Source organism: Pelophylax lessonae (genome assembly GCF_965119305.1).
Source record: "Pelophylax lessonae genome assembly, chromosome: 4".
Lineage (NCBI taxonomy): Eukaryota > Metazoa > Chordata > Amphibia > Anura > Ranidae > Pelophylax > Pelophylax lessonae.
Genome location: NC_138771.1, coordinates 225,828,878 through 225,849,416, shown reverse-complemented (window position 1 = coordinate 225,849,416; position 20,539 = coordinate 225,828,878).

Sequence of the window (20,539 nt, the reverse complement as noted above, 5' to 3'; positions counted from 1 at the left end):
CTCCACTGTTCTATACTGTATTTATCAAAAAGATACCCATCCAGGAGGTCTTACAGCTTATTCACCAACCCCCCCCCAGTGTATTGAATTCAAGGGAAGAATGCTGCACCTCAGTGCATGTGATTTCTTAAGCACATGATTGAGTATTTACCCCTAATACTGCCTCCCAGTGACCTTTTAGGTGGGCTTTAATGTATAGGAGGCTTCTGAATAATGCACCTGTTGGGATTGGCTCTCACAGTGATCACATATATGGAAGCATGTTCCACTGGCCCATATTTAGAATCCATAACCGAGAACTGGTGGATGTGGTGTACTTGGATTTCGCTAAGGCGTTTGATACAGTTCCCCACAAGCGCTTAATTTATAAAATAAGGTCTGCAAGTATCGACAGCAGGGTTTGCTCTTGGATACGGAACTGGCTAAAAGGCCGTGTCCAAAGGGTGGTAATAAACAGCGCATACTCAGACTGGTCTGAGGTAGCAAGCGGGGTGCCCCAGGGCTCAGTCCAGGGACCAACCTTGTTCAATTTATTCATAAACAGCATTGAGGACGGGATCAGTAGTTCGTTATCAGTTTTTGCAGATGACACAAAATTGGCCAGGGCAATAACTGCACAGCATGAAGCAGATATCCTACAGAATGACCTGGACAAAATTACGGAGTGGGCAACGACATGGCAAATGAGGTTTAACGTGGAGAAGTGTAAGGTTTTGCACTTGGGGACTAAAAACATAAAAACACAATACACATTAGGAGGGGAACCCTTGGGGGAATCAAAAATGGAGAAGGATCTGGGAGTCTTGATTGATGATAGATTAGGCAACAGCATGCAATGTCAAGCGGCAGCTGCCAAAGCCAACAGAATATTAGCATGCATAAAGAAAGGGATGTATTCCAGAGATAAGACTATAATCCTTCCACTTTATAAAACTCTGGTCCGACCGCATCTGGAGTACTCTGTCCAGTTCTGGTTGCCAGTCCTCAGGAGGGATGTGTTGGAGCTGGAGAGAGTCCAGAGAAGGGCAACTAAACTGATTAGGGGGTTTGAGGACCTTAACTATGAAGAGCGGCTGCAATCGCTCAATTTATTTATTTACATTTATTTCGATCTCCCTGGAGAAGAGACGTCTGAGGGGGGACATGATAGCAATTTATAAATATCTTAATGGGGATCTCAGCTTAGAAAAAAAGCTGTTCATTCGAAGGAATTGCATGAGGACTCGAGGACATACAATGCGATTAGAGGAGAAGCGTTTTAACCTCAGGCAACGAGGAGGATTCTTTACTGTTAGGGCTACAAGATTGTGGAATTGTCTACCACAAGAGGTGGTTTCTGCGGGTAGTATGGTGGCTTTCAAAAGACTCTTAGATTTACATCTCAAGGATCAGAACATTCAGGGGTATGCGAGATGATTACAGCCACACACACCTACACAGGTTGAACTGGATGGACTATTGTCTTTATTCAACCTCACCTACTATGTAACTGTTGGTGACAGCTCAGTCAGTGTGCCGGAAGTGTGCTCAGAGCACACAACCTGTGGCTGCCATGAACACATATGTGTGGTGGCTAAGCTTTAAAGGTCAAATTCTTTGCCACCTCATATACTGTATGCATTACAAAGTCAACAAGAGATTAAAATGAATAAAAAAAGCCATTGTGTAATTTTCGTAAGCACTCAATTAAAGGGCAGCAGTATCTTCAAAAAAAAAAAAACAAAAAAACAGAAGAATCAGGGATCCCTGAGCCTCTTTCTGAACTTTAAATGAGGGTCCATTCACACCAGCCGCTGTATTGCAATGCACTGGCTGGGGTGCAGTGTGGTCTGGTTAGACCAGCTCAGTGTTGATGCGCTGATATTGGCATATTGCACTGTATATTTGTGTTTTAAATTCATTTTATTGAAATGTTAAACAGTGAGTTCTATAGCCAGCATGCGGTGACCCGCGCTGAAGTGGAAAAAGTATTGCATGCAGTACTTTTTTAGCACATGCTGCTTGAGCACCACCACAATGCAGTGGTGTGAACAGGCCACAACAGAGACAAGGCATTTTGCCTTGTCTTGCAGTGGGGATACAGTGGGACTGTGCTGGAATAGCCACACTGTACATATATCAAAGCCTGTAGACTATGTAACTTTCCTACAGACTAAATGATATACACTGATTATTTATTTCCAACATTTTATACAGTGGGTACAGTGTTGCAAGACTAATTGTCATTCAAAGCATGACAGTGCTGAAAATGTAAAAATGGCCTGGGCAGGAAGGGAGTGAAAGTGCCTCGTATTGAACTGGTTAAATTGACTCTGTCACTGCACTAAAGTAAATCACCCTGTTACCAATTAGGTTTTTAAGGCCTCATGCACACAGGACTTTTTTTAACTCTCCTTTAAGCCTTCCTCCTGGTGGCAGCATTTTCGCCTGACCCTTTTAGTGTTTAGGCGCGTTTACAGGTGTCAAGTGTTTGGATGTTAATTCATTTTATTGGCTAGAATAATTAATTTATTCTGGCCATTGAAATGAATTAAAGCTCAAGCACTAGCCGAGCCTAAAGTTAACATGTGTTTAGATGCATTTACATGCATTTACAAGCGACAAGCGTTTATTCTGCCCAAACTCTGCTGCTCCTGGACACACAGTCAGTATTTTTTTTTCCTGTCTGCAAACTCTCCTACCACTAATCACTGCTAAAAGCCTATGGGGTTGATTTACTAAAACTGGAGAGAGCTAAATCTGCTGCAGATGTGCATGGTAGCCAATCAGCTTCTACCTTTAGCTTGTTCAGTTAAGCTTTGACCAAAAAAACCTGGAAGCTGATTGGTTTCTATGCAGAGCTGCACCAGATTTTGCACTCTTCAGTATTAGTAAATTAACCCCTATGTGTGCATGGATACATAGGCTAACATGAAGGGGAAAAAAGTCAACAGCAGCTGTAAAAACGTCCAGTGTACATGAGGCCTTATTGTTGCTTTATTTTGTTTACATACCCCCAAATGATTTTCAAAGACATCTAAAAGGAGTTCCATGATTTTGCCACAATAAATACCACTGCTATAACAGAAAATCGCAGCTCTTTTCCGCCCAAAAAGGAGCGAGAGCTTCTTTTGAGCGACAGTGTCTCGCGTTGCGATTTGCTATGATTACAGGGGGATTTATTGTGGCAAAATCATGGCGATTCAAATCACCCAGTTGTAAAGAGAGCCTAAGGGTCTAACTTTTTAACTCCAAATAGCAAGGATTGAAGTTCAATTCTATTCTTGTGTTCATTCTGTTGGTGAATCATGTCTGTTCATTTAGGTACTGTTGAGCTCTATATACAGGGAATGTATATAGAATGGCGAATTCCCTATGTATAGGGAATGGCGAAATAACAAAACAATATATCTACAGAGCAATGTGTACAATAGTGCAAAAAGTGAACAGCTTTTCCTCACAATATAAATTGGTTCTAAAGGCAGAATGTTTTTTATTCTAATGCATTCTATGCATTAAGATATAAAACCTTCTGTGTGCAGCAGCCCCCCCTCAACCCCCCTAATATTTATCTCAGCCCCCTCTTGATCCAGCGATGATGCGAGAGAGTCTCGGCTGTCCGGGACTCTCCCTTCTCATTGACTGAGACAGCAGCAGGGTGCAATTGGCTCCCCCTGCTGTCAATCAAAGTCAGTGAGCCAATAAGGAGAGAGAGGGGGCGGGCCGAGCCACAGCTCCATGTCTGAATGGACACACAGAGCAGCGGTAAGGCTTAGGTGCCCCCATAGCAAGCTGCTTGCTGTGGGGGCATGCCGGCAGGGGACCACAGCACAGAGCAGGTACGTATAACATGTTTGTTTTTTTTTAAATGAAAAAAAAAAAAAAAAACAAGACTTTAGTATCAAACAACATTACTTTAATTTAAAAATATTAGTTTACCTACTGGTAACAATGAACAGTTTTAAAAACAATTTCAATATTTTAAAAAGTTAGAACACTAAGAGCTAGAACATAATTATCCATTATGTGTTCTCTATTTCTTTGTGCATTTAGCATTCACTTATTGTAGAGTAGAAATTACTTATTTGCCGAGTCCCCTGATATATTTGCTTTGAAAGGAAACATGTAAATAAAATACAATACTTGATTAATACATAACTCTGCAAAACCCAATTGATATTGTTTCTTAGATTATTCTGTTGTAAATAAAATGAATATATGAGTATGTAAATGAAAAAACTGACTATCATTGCATGTAGCACTATCTGAACAGCTACTGTATACAGGCTGCCTGTGAGTGTCTTGAATTTCTATCTTGAGAACGCATGTCTATTCGTAGGTAATATTATTACTGTTTCTTCCTTATCTTTCTATTCTCAGCTGTACTTTCCAAGTTAACATCATCTGGCCTTTGGATTTTATTTTAAACCTGTAAGATAGCTGAAGAATAGTAAAAAATGCAGAAATCACTGTCCTTTCCGCTAACATGTGATTTATAGCCTGTGCCTATTTTCTCTTGAAGCAAATGGTACAGAGCACTTATTGAACAAGAAAATATAAACTATTGAGGAAATTACATTTTTTTTGCTGGTTCATGTGCTTGTTGAAAAAAATAGAATTTTTGTTGATATTTTGTTTTGTAAATGTTGTGGGTTTTAGGTGTTTAAAAAGGATGCACACGTTCAATGAAAATAGCTATTTATATTAAATGGTATTAGTCAATAATAATTAATCCCTTTCTACCCACCCACCGTAGTTTTACTGCAGCAGCTGCAGGCCAGGTGACGTACCTGTATGTCGCCCGGAACATGTGCACTGGAGTGCCCCTAAATTGCGGCTCCCGGTATGCCATCACATGATCCCAATGTAAACGCAACTGTTATGAATAGTTTTTTTTTTTCAATAATTTTTATTATCTGTTTAGGAAACAAGTAAAAAAAGAGGGAGACATTTGGTAGTGCAGCGAACAATCCTCGCGTTATGAATGGGTTTTATTCATAACGGTTGTGCTTAGTATTGTGATGCTGCGATTGGCCCACAGTTATCACATAGTACCTGGGCAAATCACAGCACCCTGTGCCAAATGATTAGCTGTAGCCAATCACAGATCACTAGTAATTACAACTGTTATGAATGTAACATAACATTGCTATTGCAGTGATAATCACTGTAATAGCAATCACAGTGTGAAGAAAAAAAAATCCCTGATCGCCCTACCCCCCAAAAAATAGTACAGTGTGACTATGATGACATTGAACTACTCTGATGAAAGTATGTAAAAAAATGCTAAAAAAGTTATAAAATGTTTAAAAAATTAAATAAAAAATAAATATTTTTTATTTATTATTTTTTTTTTAAACATACTGTCACCAGTTAGTATTACTGATCACCACCACACCAGTCATATGATGACACTGTACTGCACTGGTGACAGCATATATAAAAAAAATAAATTGTGAAAATGTTTTTAATTTCTTCATTTTCCAAAAAATTGTGACACCCACCATGCCTCCTACTAAATACTTCTGACTATCTACTTTCCAAAAAGAGGTTATTTGGATTTGGGGTGGTAATTTTACCGTCCTGGCATTTTAACCGCTTGCCGACCGTCGCACGACGATTTACGTCGGCAGTCAGCCCCTCACAGGCAAAGCGACGTAGGGATACGTCGCCAGCCTGTGAGGCTCTAGGGAGCGAGCGTGCCCCGCCGGATGCGTGCTCCCGCGGGCCGCCGGAGGCGTGCTCCCGCTCCCGCGCAGTCACAGACCCCCCCGCGCGTGTGCCCGGCGGACCCGATGTCCGCCGGGCACTCGCGATCTTCCGTTGCACCGGAAGAAAGGCAGGCGGCTAATGTAAACAAAGCCGCCTGTCATTCTTCCCTGTGTAAGAATGGAAATCACACGGTTCTACTATGTAGGACCGTTGATCTCTGTTCTTACACTAGTAGCCACAGCCAATCACAGTTAGAAACATGTCCCTAGGGACACACTTAACCCCTCCCTCTCCAATAAAGTTAACTCCTTCACTGCCAGTGTCATTTTTGCAGTAACAGTGCATATGTATAGCACTGATTACTGTAGTAATGTCACTGGTAACCCCAAAAGTGTCAAAAATGTCAGTCAAGGGTCCGATCTGTCCGCCGCAATGTCGAGTCCCGCAAAAAAAATCGCAGATCGCCGCCATTACGCGTTAAAAAAAAAAACAACAAAAATGACAAAAATCTTTCCCTTTGTTAGTAAACGCAATAACTTTTGCGCAAACCAATCAAAATACGCTTTTTGCGATTTTTTTTTACCAAACATATGGTAAAAAAAAAAAATTGGCCTAAAATGTTAAAAAAAATTTTTTGGGGGAATTTCATATAAATAAATGTGAAAAATATTGTTATTTTTGCAAAATTGACGCATTTTTTTGTTTATAGCGCATGATCAAAAAATCGCACAGGTGATCAAATGCCACCAAAAGAAAGCTCTGTTTGTGGGAAAAAAAAGAATTATTTTAGGTACAGCGTCGCACGACTGCGCAATTGTCCATTAAAGTCACGCAGTGCCGAATCGCAAAATAGGCCCTGGTCAGGAAGGGGGGTAAAATTTTCTGAGGCTTAAGTGGTTAAGGACCTTGTGAAATAAACTTTCAGTACATCAGAATTGATCACTTTTAAATACAGTATAAACAATATACCATAGTTTGTAGACGCTATAATCTTAACACAAACCAATCAATATATATTTATTGGGATTTTTTTTTTACCAAAGACATGAAGCAGAATACATTTTGGCCTAAGTTTATAAGAAAATTAGATTTTTTGATCAATGGTGATCAAATACTACCAAAGGAAAGCTCTATTTGTGTAAATATAAATTTTATTTGTGTACAGTGCTGCATGACCAGTTAAAGTAGCACAGTGCTGAATACCAAAAATTGGTCTGGTCATGAAGGGGGTAAACCTTCTGAAGGTCATATTAAATCTTAAAAAAAAGTGTTTGCCAATGTTGGTACAGTTTATACCTACCTGTATTTTTTCTGGATTTAAATGCATCTTTTGGAGTAAAAAGTACTACTTGATACCAACAACAAATGTTCCTAAAATTTATGATTGAACAAAGAAAACATTTTATTTATTATATTACATCTGTCAGCAAGTTTACATTGTAGGTTTTTTTTAGATGTGTGCAAATTTGCTCATATACCAGACTCAAAGATATGTAAACCCTAACTGAATGACACCTAGTTTGGTAAAACAATGTCTATAATAAACAATTGCCAAACAATTGTTTTCACATTTTTCATTGCAGTAGTCTTTATTAAGATTTTATAACACAAAAACAGAAATATAACAAATCAAAATTTAAACAGTTATGAAGACAATGCTGAAACAATAGTACATGGCATGAATAAGCATAGTTATCATGTAAATACATCTAGCACAGAGGTAAAGGTGCTAGACTCATGTTGTAGCTGTTGTGGCTAATTGGGATGATTCATACTTCCCTTACTTTTCTATACAGTACATATTTTTCTACTTATTTTACTATGGTCACTGTAATGTGGTCTGTAAGGGGAATCATTTCTCTTTTTCACAGTGACATAGGATGCATCCACTCCTGAAGAAGTGGAATCTAGTCCATGAAACGCGTAGAGCTCATGTTTGATGCATCTTTTAATTCAACATATATATTTTGGCCTTATACATGCTATTTCATAGCTATTGTTCCATCCCAGTACATGTCCTATCAGCCCTGTATGATTTGTCATTCATTATCTTTTTATTATACCATTGACCCAATTGTCACATGTATGTATAATGCCATCTTTTGTATCATGTTGTGGACCCGCCTGTATATATTTATATACAGTGATTCTATCATTTTACATGCCAATCGCCCTGACTCACTTCACATAAAGTCCCCAAATTCCCCTCCTTCCCTTTTTTCTTTATTCCCCTTTGTCAGGGATGCCTGGCAATTGGCTGTTTTGTACAATATTAATACTATGTTGTGGATTTTCCCATATATTACTTTACTTACCATATGTTACATCATATACCGATTGCCCTATGTACCCCTTATTTATTTACTCCCTCCCCCCTTTTTTCTCCTTGTGTTTTCAGTGTATTTATGTATATATCACCAATATTAATGTTGACTGTGATTGTGAAAATAAAGTAAATATTCACCACCAGGGCCATGGTCCTCTTCCATTCAAACAGACTGCTTACCAGAGGGGATTGACACACTTCACAGTAAGTTCAAGACACGCCTTACCCTTTAAATAGGGCCACTGCTCCCTGTTGCACCAGATATGGCTTTCTTCTCCACTGGTCATTTAGTCCTCCACCATCAGATATTACACACTTCTCCGCACCATATACCACTAAAGGCTCCTCCAATACTATCGAAAGAAAATAAGAGGAAATCGTGCTATGAGAGTAAAAGTAAGGAAAGGAGGCACAAACACCTAGTGCATTACCCGTGGTACTGTATAAAATTTTAATAAAAATGCCAAATGCATACTTACAAACATGAAGAAATAAAATCGTGTTACAAATTCCCGTCAAACGTGTGCTGGAACATGTCCTTTAAGATGCGACCGCTAACGCGTTTCAGGAGTCAAGCCCCCTTCTTCAGAGCTGAAAGGACATGTGTGATGGGAATTTGTAACACGATTTTATTTCTTCATGTTTGTGAGTATGCATTTGGCATTTTTATTAAAATTTTATACAGGAATTTGTAACGCCATTTTATTTCTTCATGTTTGTGAGTATGCATTTGGCATTTTTATTAACATTTTATACAGGAATTTGTAACGCCATTTTATTTCTTCATGTTTGTGAGTATGCATTTGGCATTTTTATTAAAATTTTATACAGGAATTTGTAACGCCATTTTATTTCTTCATGTTTGTGAGTATGCATTTGGCATTTTTATTAAAATTTTATGCAGTACCACGGGTAATGCACTAGGTGTTTGCGCCTCCTTTCCTTTCTTTTATGTACCCGATTTGGAGTTCCCTGCCTGAGGAGAGCAGCATGCCAGTCTTCCCCTTCGAAGTGAGCGCTTGGCTGAATTATTTGTTATGAGAGTAAAAGTACAGCTCACTTGACATAAATTGTGCAAAATTAAAATATTTAAATCATGGTGCAGTGCTACAAAAAATAAATAAAAATACAGGGGTACATACACATATTGAATAATCAATCAAGGTGATATTAATTGATATGTGAATAAAAAAAATTAAGTGAGCTGAAGTCAACTAATTTGAGTTTGTACCTCATAATCCTCCAGTTTTGCACAGTTCCTTCTAATTCTTAATAGCTGACCCCTTGGGATATTGGCCAACCATGGATTATGATGACAGCTCTTTCTAGGGATGTAACCAATCTTTATTTTTTTCAGTTTATGTTTCCTTTAAAAAAATGATCCACTAATTTGTTTTTCCAATACCAGCAAATATACTTAGTCCAACAGTTTTAATCCAGAGAAAATGCTCAGGAAGCCCTAAAATTCATCCAGCTGGGTGACTCAAACCCCCGCCTCTCTTAAGGGGGATTTGTGACATTGTTTTTGGAGCTATTTAATGTACTAATGAGCACCATAGTATATACAGTATGTTTAATCTTATATCTAGCAATGTTTTCAAAAAGCAGTACAAATCATGTGGAAATATCTTGCACATTGGAGAAACTATAAGAAAATAAAAGTAGGACATCTTGGCCCAGAGTAGATTATATTATCCTGAAACCTGAGTATCAAGAACATATGAAGTATACATTCTGTAAAGTTCTCGGTACTTCTGTAAAGAGCCAAATATCAATGTATGAATATAACCTTTAGTATCTAGCAACAAAAATGTATCAAGAGCCAAATATCCCACATCAATTTTAGGAGGTTTAAACATTGGATAATAACCAATAAGTACACCAGTGCTATCTTCAGTACAGATAGTGGCATATAAATCATTTGCTTATACCAGGGGGTATAAAGTAAAATCAAGAGTTAAGATGGACAAGAAGGAAAGAATAGAGAGATAAGAAAGGGTAAAAAATAGAAAAAAAAATTGAGTAAATAACTCAATAATGGGAGAGGCATGGTCCCCAGCATCCCCACTGAGGGTGTCAAGGTGTTACCTTGCTTTCCTGTTAGCAGCTATCTTAGACATGTGCAGACTGCTGTCTCTTATAAATTCTGTTTGCATCATCACTTGCCTGCTGTCTGGGCGTTGCTCAGTGATGACGTTGCACACCTGACTGTATATATCACTTGATAGCTTGCAGTCCTTTCCTTTGTATTTGTGCTCCAAGGTGCATCACTGCTAGCAGTCTTCTGTTCTCTGTGTTCCTCTGTGCATGATCTGGCTTGGCTGACAACTTTCCTGGCTCTCGACCCCCCCATCGGCAGACGACCCTGCATCTGCAGACGATCCGGCATTGGATGACTACCCGCTTCTGGACTTGACTTAGGCTATTCCTGATTTTGCTCCTCACTCTTGCTGTGCATTTATTGTTGTTGCCCTAATAAACTGCTTTATTTTACTTGCATCTTCGTGTGGTCTAGTAGTTTCCTGACTCCCTGACAGAGGGTGGATTATATTATATATATATATATATATATATATATATATATATATATATATATAGATATAGATATATATAGATATATATATATATAGATATACACACAGGTACATCTCAAAAAATTAGAATATCATCATAAAGTTAATTTATTTCAGCAATTCAATTCAAAAAGTGAAACTTATATATTATATAGATTCATTGCACACGGAGTGATACATTTCCAGCATGTCTTTTTTTATTATTTTGGTGATTATGGCTTAAAGTTAGTGAAAACCAAAGATTCAGTATCTCAGAATATTTAGAATATTGGGAATAAATACAATATTATAGACTCATGATGTCACATTTTAATCAGCTATTTAAAGGGGTTGTAAATTCAGAAGGTTTTTTTTATGTTAATGTATTCTCTGCATTAAGGCAAAAAGCTTTCTGTGTGCAGCAGCTCTCCTCAGCCCCCCTAATACTTACCTGAGCCCCCCCTTTATCCAGTGATGCCCATGAGTGCCTCAGCCATCCAGGACTCTCTCTCCTGATTGGCTGAGATGCAGCAGTGGCACCATTGGCTCCCCCTGCTGTTAATCAAACTCAGTTAGCCAATAAGGAGAGAGAGGGGGCGGGGCCAACGGCAGCTCCATGTCTGAATAGATACATGGAGCTGCAGCTCAGCTCAGGTGCCTCCATAGCAAGCTGCTTGCTGTGGGGGCACTCAACAGGAGGGAGGGGCCAGGAGCTCAAGCCATGGACCCGAGAAGAGGAAGACTTCCTTGATTGGTAAGGCATTTACGGGACAAAGGGTACCTATTTTACTCCCCTTAATCAAACTGTATTGATTGGTGGTTATTAGTTATGTCATCACTGTCTACTGTCCATCGAAGTGTTTGAGATAAGAACAGGAAGAATAGTGCTGTTAACAGGTTTTATGAGTCACACATCTGCTGTAATAGTAGTTTAGAGGCAAGGGGGTATAGGCACATGTAGAGAAGAGAAAAAGACTGGACAGTCATTATGGGCATTACATTTTGCATTTCAATTGGAAATCAAGGTCCCAGAGTCTGGAGGAAGAGTGGAGAGGCACAGAATCCAAGTTGCATAAGGTCCAGTGTGAAGTTTCCACAGTCAGTAATGATTTGGGGAGCCATGTCATCTGCTGGTGTTGGTCCACTGTTTTTTATCAAGTCCAAAGTTAGCACAGCCCTCTGTCAGGAAATTCTAGAGCACCTTATGCTTCCCTCTGCTGACTAGCTTTATGGAGATGTGATATCATTTTCCAGCAGGACTTGGCACTTGCCCACACTGCCAAAAGTACCAATACCTGGTTTAATGATCATGGTATCACTGTGCTTGATTGACCAGCAAATTCACCTGACCTAAACCCAATTGAGATTCTGTGGGGTATTTTTAGGAGAAAGATGAGAGACACCAGACCCAACAATGCAGATGAGCTGAAGGCTGCTATCAAAGCAATATGGGCTTCCATAACCCCTCAGCAGTGCCACAGGCTGATCACCTCCATTCCCCGCTGCATTGATGCAGTAATTCATGCAAAAAGAGCCCTGACCAAGTACTGAGTGCCTACTATTCTGTACATGCACATACTTTTCAGTAAGCCAACATTTCTGTATTAAAAATCTTTTTTTTTTTTTTTTATTGATCATATGTAATATTAAAATTTTTTGAAATACTGAATTTTGGGTTTTCACTAGCTGTAAGGCATAATCATCAAAATTAAAAGAAAGAAATGCTTGAAATATATCGCTCTGTGTGTAATGAATCTTTATAATATATGAGTTTCACTTTTTGAGTTGAATTGCTGAAACAAATTAACTTTTTGATGACATTCTAATTTTTTTAAATGCTCCTGTATATATGTATATATATATATATATATATATATTTACTGACCTACCTAATACTCCTGAAGTAGTTGTATGTTATCTCAACAAAATGCCACTGCTATACTTTAAACCAGGATTGTCTATATGCACTTGTTAACTTTTTGTATCATACACATATACTGCATGTTATATTAGTAACATGGTGATGTAGAGATTTTAGCCAGGGTTATATTGTTTTAAATGTGTACATGTATTATGACATACAGGAGCCAGGGACACTGGGCTATATGGCATGTGCTTTTAAGTGATTTTAAACAAATGAAGTGTTTATAAAACTTTTAAACTCATATTAGGCATTGAGATTCCTAAAGTACCTTAAAATTCCTCAACAGGTTGATAATGCAAGAGTGCAGGAACAGAGTGTAGTCCCCCTAGAACTGGAAGTGCCTAAAATCTGTTGTTTTATCAGGTATTATTTTAATAAAAGCCATAGATTTGAAAATGTTAAAAATTGCATTAACATTTTAAAGCTTCAATTAAATTTTGTTGATTTTGCATAAATACACCGAAATATAAGAGTTAGAAAATTTAAACATGCTGGTTTATTTAGGGAATTGTTTTTGACACGGCTCATCCCCTCATTAAAAGTAACAGATGTGTACTTGCAAGAAACATCCACATAGAAATGGTAGCAAATGCAGTGTCAAAGGAACTGATTTTAAAACGAAAAACATGCAAGGTACGTGTGTACAGTTCATGGTTAATGACAATCCAAGTAAATTATTAGGATCTGCTTGTTGCCATTTGATTCAATTTCTATGCACCCGCATCTGAATAATTTTAACATTTCTGAGATTCATTGTTTTAGTTGCTGATGCCAAAATGATTTGCTCGAATGACTAAATGCCTCATTGCCGGCATGCTAATTATAACAGCAGTTCTGTTATTAATTACTAAGACCAAAAGTGCCACACTTCCACATTTCTGTTAAACTTCAAAGCTTATAGTGGAAATACATAGAAAAGATACAACATAAACATTTTTTCTTATTCTAGCATTTTTTGATTACCCTAGGCCACCATATTGTGGAGAGTCATCTGGGTGCTGTTATGCATAGATGTATAGTAACTAAGTAGAACTACTTCACTACTTACTTAAGTACCGAAAGGCGGTATCTGTACTTTCCTAGAGTAGAATTTTTTTCTCCTACTTCCACTTTTACTTCACTACTTCTTTTCAATGATTTCAATACTTCTACTCCAATATTTTTTTTTTGTGCTGCATAGTTACTTGTTACAATTATAAAAATTACCACTGCCAGAACAGTACATGGCAGGTTTCATGAAGCTCAAAACATGTGTATTATCAGCGAATACGAAAATAAAAGCTACTGTATGTATAAATAAAAGCTGCATTTGAAATAATAAAAAACAATATGATGTTCAAACTTTTGACTTCTTTCTTTAATAACTACATAACACAGTACTTGTACTTTTACTTTCAATACTTGAGTAGCAATTTTTTTTCAAAACTACTGGTACTTTTACTTTCAATACTTGAGTAGCAATTTTTTTTAAAAAACTACTTGCAATACTTAAGTACAAAAAATGTTGAATACTTTAGTACTTCTACTCAAGTCACTTTTTGATCAAGCACTTCCACTTCTACTCAAGTCACTTATGGGTTTCGAGTACTTTATACAACTCTGCTGTTATGTGGGTGCTTTATAAACAGCTTACCCCTAGTTTGTGATTCTGCAACTCTGCCATAAAAGTTTGCAGGGATTATGTAATGATATTGTAATTGGGGATGTCTAATAATAAAAAGAAATGTTACTTTTTTAACAATGGGATTAATCGTTTTTTACCATGGATACATCAGTGGATGTTCGCTGTTAGAGATCTCTTTCCACTCATCATTTACTGTAGCTACTATGGGTTGAGCTCTCTGGTTTTCATTTCTGCAGTACATTCTACAATCATTTTTTTGAAGGGTTCGCTAGAAGACCGTTTTCTACAGGAATGTCAGCTCACAATACATGCTTGAGGTGACTCTAGCTGTATTAATACTTACATATTAGCAGTAGGAGTTCTGCTTTGACCTTAGAAGAAGATGATGGTACACCCGGAAAGTTTACTTGGGTACACCCGGAAAGTTTGTCCTGAAAATTTGAATGTTAGTACAAATAAATAAAGTATCATGAACAGTACTGAACTGTTTTAACTCAAATAACAGAATGGCTGTTGTAGCAGCTAAGGTTGTAGAGTATGCTGGAGTCAATGGACAACAATAAAGTCTAGGCAGGGCATCATATCCATGATATTTTTCCTGTGCTCAAAATAAATGGTTTGGGTTGAATTCACATTTATTATGCCTTTCTGTCCTAAGTGATTCTAATTGATTTCCATGTTTCAGAATTCTCTGTATACCTTTTAATTGACAGTGCATGTAATGATTGTTTTCTAAATAATCTTATTATTCAGAACACCATGTCGCTGACTGTTGCGGCAAAATAGAATGCCAGAAAGCTTTGGATATCTGTCATAAACACATTTCACAAAACAAACAAGCGAGCGGGAAGAAGACTGGAGAGTATCCATGACTTTATGAGATGCAGCTGTACAAAATTGTATTGCATTGTATAATTATAAGAAAAATAATCTACATTTTAATCAGTGTTGGACAAATTTACCCAAGTTCATTGCTTTATTTTTTATTCGGATGATGTCAAGTCCCTGTCAATCCATTATGCTGCTGTTGTAACTCTGACCAGAAATGTCTGGCTTGTATTCAGGCAATACAGTGCCACATTTCTAACTCTATTCTTTGTAATTTCAGGCAAACTTAATTACTTCTTAAGCAAACATGAGGTGAAGGTATGAAAGCAGTTGGAAAGGTCAGAGATTCATTAGAACTGTGAAAGGCATAAACGCATTTATGTTTGGTAAACAAATAGCTCCAGTAGTATTAATAATTCTAACTAGTAAAAAGTGAGAAGATACAAAATCAAAGAACCTTTATTTAGCTGAAATTCAACTTAAAAATGATCCCACTGTTTATTGACCTAATGGTAATCTTTAAAAGCAGTCTAAACCCTATAGATGACATTTAATTTTTCTAATTCATTGTTTATCATAAACAACTGACATTTTTTTTTTTTTTAAATAAATTATGTCGTTTTTTTCATTTTCTCATATTTTTGCATCTCATTGCTAATCCTCTCCACCGGCCTCTTTCAGCCACTTCCTGCACTTACTTCAGTATTGGTTTTATGTCATTGCTTTAGATCAGCTTCCTAATACAGGCGGTCCCCTAGTTACAAACATCCGACTTACAAACGACTCCTACTTACAAACGGAGGGAGACAACAGGAAGTGAGGAGAAATCTCCCTGTAGAAAGGGAAATTCACTCCTGTAAGAGTTCTCATGGGAAAAAGGTGTCTCCACTGAAGCTTTATCACTAATCCTTGTCTCCACAACAACCCAAAATTTTCAAAATCCAATTGTCATAGGGACAGAAAGTGAGGTGAAATCTTCTGAACAGGGGTACAGACAGCAAAACAAATGGCACAGGGGTGTTAACCCTTCCCCATGCTATCCATAATACTTGAAAATTATTTTTTTGGCTGGAGCTAAACTTAAAAAACATACATGTTCCGACTTACAAACAAATTCGACTTAAGAACAAACCTACAGTCCCTATCTTGTTTGTAACCCGGGGACCGCCTGTAGTGACAAAAGTGGACCATGTCTACGTAATGTATGTCAGCATGGCCAGGTTTAGGGGCACATGTGGCAATGGGACAACACAAGAACTTAGTTGGCATAGCATAACATGAAACGCCTGTCAGGGTAACCAGGCAATTATTTTAATGTACCTACTTATTTAAAACAATCGAAAACATGTTTTGAAATTACACTAGATTTATGTATAACCAAAAGTTTATTTCTGTTTGTTTTGGACTTTAGTAAATTGACCTCATGGGTATGAGAGGATAATTTCCTGTTGCATCTCCAGCTCAGGTATTGAAGGGAAATCTCCTCAACAGCACACAAACAGTTAAGGTGCCAAGGAACAGCTTTTTAAACTCTTTGCTACTATAGGGTTGATTTACTAAAAGCAAATAGGCTGTTCACTTTGAAAGGAAATTTTCTCCTAGCTTAGTGAATGTGGTGAGAATTCACTATGACAAGAATATACAATCACATGCAAGAAAAATAAAAAACAGCAGTTTGGTTTGCACATGTTTGGATGATAGAAGTCATCAGAATTTAATTTAATTTGCTAAGCTATAGGGAAAATTCCCTTGAAAGGATATAATTTCCTTGCACAGTTCCTTGAACTGCCTATTTGCCTTAGGTAACTTAAAGCGGAGTTCCGGCCTCGGGGGTGAATTTTAGATAAAAATACCCCCGGGACAGTCAGGGCTAGTACATTCCACAATGGCTAGCCTGTGAACTGTCCCGGGTCGCACTTACTTTTTAGCAGAAATACTTACCTTTAACATTTCTTCTCCAGCGCTGCTATTTCAGGTGTGGGCAGCTGAAGCCAGCGCATCCTCTTCTGCATCCTCTTTGGTGACGTCGGAGTCCCAGAATGCCCTGCACCGGCCCCGCCCGTCACTTCCGGTGCAGCCTCGGCATCCCTGCACAGCTCCTGGGCATGCCCAGAAGCTGTTTAGCAGGGAATGCCGCGCCTGCACCGGAAGTGACGAGCAGGGCCGGTGCAGGGGCATTGACTCCTGGGAGCAATGACGTTCAGCTCCCAGGAGTCATCGCAAGCCGGAAGTGACGGCACGGGCCGCAGTCGCAGAGGGAGGAAGTGGAAGGAAGGTGAGTATATTTTCTTCAATATCAAGGTAAGTGAAAAAAAAAAATCGGGAGCATTCATTTCTTTTTCAGGTGACCCTCAGCAGGCGGATGGCCCAAAATCGATTTTTTCGATTTTGAGGCCGGAACTCCGTTTTAACCATATTGACAGGATACCAGCAAGAGGTTACACAGGAGCCTGCAAAGTATTTATCCACTGATTGTGTGTTTAATGTCAAGCTCCTGCAGACACTTCCTACAGCTCTCTGCCCATACCTCTATACGGGCTTTCAGTTATGGAGCTGCAGAAAGTGTCAATAATCTGAAAGTATGCATGAATGATGTGTGAATAAATGATGCTGCTGTGTGGGTGGATGAGGTCTTTTAACTAATAATGCTGACAAAAAATCATAAATGCTTGCAGCTAATTATTGACACCCTGTGTCATGATTTACCACTTATGCTTTTTTTCATCTCCTCTTTCACCTCCCTCGAAAAGCGCATTGTAGAGGTTTTTCTAGTTAAATCTGCCAAATGCACCCAATCAGCTCAATTTCCCTGTCTTTATCCTGCATAGTTGCATTCCTGAATCTCTAACACAGCAGACCCTATACTTGTCTTGTCTGGGAGAACGCTTCATTAGCTACTTTGTCTCCTTGTAAATGGACTTTCTAATCTCCACTATAAAACCTGGATGTAAAGGCTCTGGGGAAATGGCAAAATGATGCATGCCTGAATAATCATTAATAACCACTAGTGACACAAATTTCAACACTTGAAGTCAGATGCTCACACTGCCCACAAATACACTTTTTCACTATTCCACAGAGTACTGAAAGCCTGTAAATGTATCCTACCAAAATCCACAGAAATGCCTGGCCCAGTTTCTGCCACCACTGACTACACGAACATGACAGCTCAAACTCTTTACTGGTTAAAGTGCCTGAGCCAGCACTGAAAATAATACACTTGATATCATTTAACCATACAGGGAAGAAGTAGACGAGCTTAGGGAGCTGTACTCACTATACTTCTAAAATATACCCTCTTGATTATCTTTATGGTCTTTATATCTTCCATTAGGCTGGATACCTCTTTCTGAGATGCTTCCTCCTTGGGATCAGAATTAGTCAATGTTTAGGATCCACTTTAGTCTTAGATACCACATCATGGTTTTTTGCCTTTTTTAACCTTTGGCACTGGCTAAAGATATCAAAAGGCAAAACTCATTTTTAAGTTTTTGACTGAGTGTAGAGAAACTGGAAATACCACATCATGGTTTTTATTGCTGTTCCCAGTTCAGGATTTTCACCCTCTCTTTTTGTTATGTTTACCATTATCTTTGATAGCGAAAGTAAAAGAAAATCCCAAAATGTGGGTTGTCCACAGAACAGTAATAGAAGAGAAATCTCTAACTGGGGACATTAGTTCTGGTGACACAGATGACAACCAGGGATTCCCTCACTTTGATGGGATTCCTCTCACTTCCTCTTTGGCTAAGTGACAGGCATTAAAGGGAATCTCCCCAATGGGACACTGATGTAAAAAAGGACCTGCCAGGGGATATAACCCTCCCTCACTCAAGTCAAAATGAAAAAATGTTTTTTCCTTCAGTTCTGCTTCAAGAGTTTAGGTGGTCTAACCTCTTAGCACCCATGTGTGGGGGAAGGGAGTGGGGAATGCCGCTCAGGTGTGCGTCCAAACAGGTGCTGGCTGGATCCGCCGTCCAGGAAGATGCAAGTAGAAATGCGAAGCCGCACTCAGATGATTGAAATCAAATGAAAAATGTCTTTATTCTTCAAAAGTATCCAGGACAAACAGACAGTGTGAGGAACAGAATATGTCCAAGGTAGACGCGTTTCACGGCTCGAATGGCCGCTTACTCATTACCACGGTGTGGGATAGCGGAAATTGGTCAATATTTAAAGGTAGTCACCAGGAAATTGATTGTTGTAGCTCTGCACAACTGCATATTATCAAATAATCAAGCATATTGAACATCCAATTTCTCTGCGATCCAACACCGAGGACATGTCAAAAGACACACATGAAACAACTTCACAAAATATGTGTAAAACAAAATTAAGAACGATACATTCAAGTGAACATACAAATGAATGTAATAGTAAAAGCAACAAAGTTAAGCGTAAAATGTCAGATACACATATGCCAATTTTATATGAGAGATTGCATATGTAGTCTAAATATAAAAAGAACCACATATAAATAGAACCACATAAGATCTCAAAATGTTCATGTATACATGTGTCCTATATTAATATATGATCTCTCATTGGTGCAAGATATAAGCTATACAAAAAATGCAAAAATATGAAAAGACTTTGTTATGCATATATGTCCATAAATATGTGATATGTTGTCATTTATGTGTATATAAATGTGTAACATATATATACTGAATAAAGTGAAAAATATGTGTGTGCGGATATTAATCGAAAAAAGGAAAATAAAACATGTATATATGAGTAAAAAGTGAAAAAAAGGAAAAAAGAGTGATGCACAGAAACTGTGTCGATGATAAAAGTGAAATGATGTGTAATAAATAAATGAATGAATAGTAAAATTATATAAGTGTGTGATCAGTGTATATATAAGTGTATAATGATGTAAATGAATGGGCACATAAATGTATCACATGAACATCACCATATATATATACAGATCCAAATGTCTGTAAGTATCATCATAAACTAAATGGAAATACAGCAAAACATAAATATCAACCATTAAACATCATTAGGACATATTGATGCACCTTGAAACATATATCGGCATATGTGTAGACAAAATACGTAATGTGTGCATATACGTTAGGAGAAGGTCCCAAAAATGTAGAATAAGAAAAAAAAAGAAAAAATCTCTATATATGACCAAAATTATTAGCCTGGAAATTAGTGTAAGTTTTTCGTGCCCATATTGTAAATATGGTTATTAAAAACTACCAATAATCCATATAGAGCCGAAAAACATTTCCTGGCCAAAATGAGGTCAATTAGAAAAGTGATAATCAAATGAAGTAAATAAATCAAAAGAAAAAGAAAAATTACTCCATATTATCATATTATCAGGTATTATCAAATATATAGATTATCAAATATATTATCAACTGGGACGAACTCCAAAAACGTAAAAGCAACGGGTACCCTTATTTTACAAGTCGGAACATCAATAATGAATATATATATATATATATATCGTGAAAATCTATCATATGTAAACATATAGACATTAATCAATCCAAGAACAAAAACAAAATCCGCAAGAATATACAGAACCCCAAGTAAATAGAATATACAAAGATGGTATAATATGTGTAATGGCC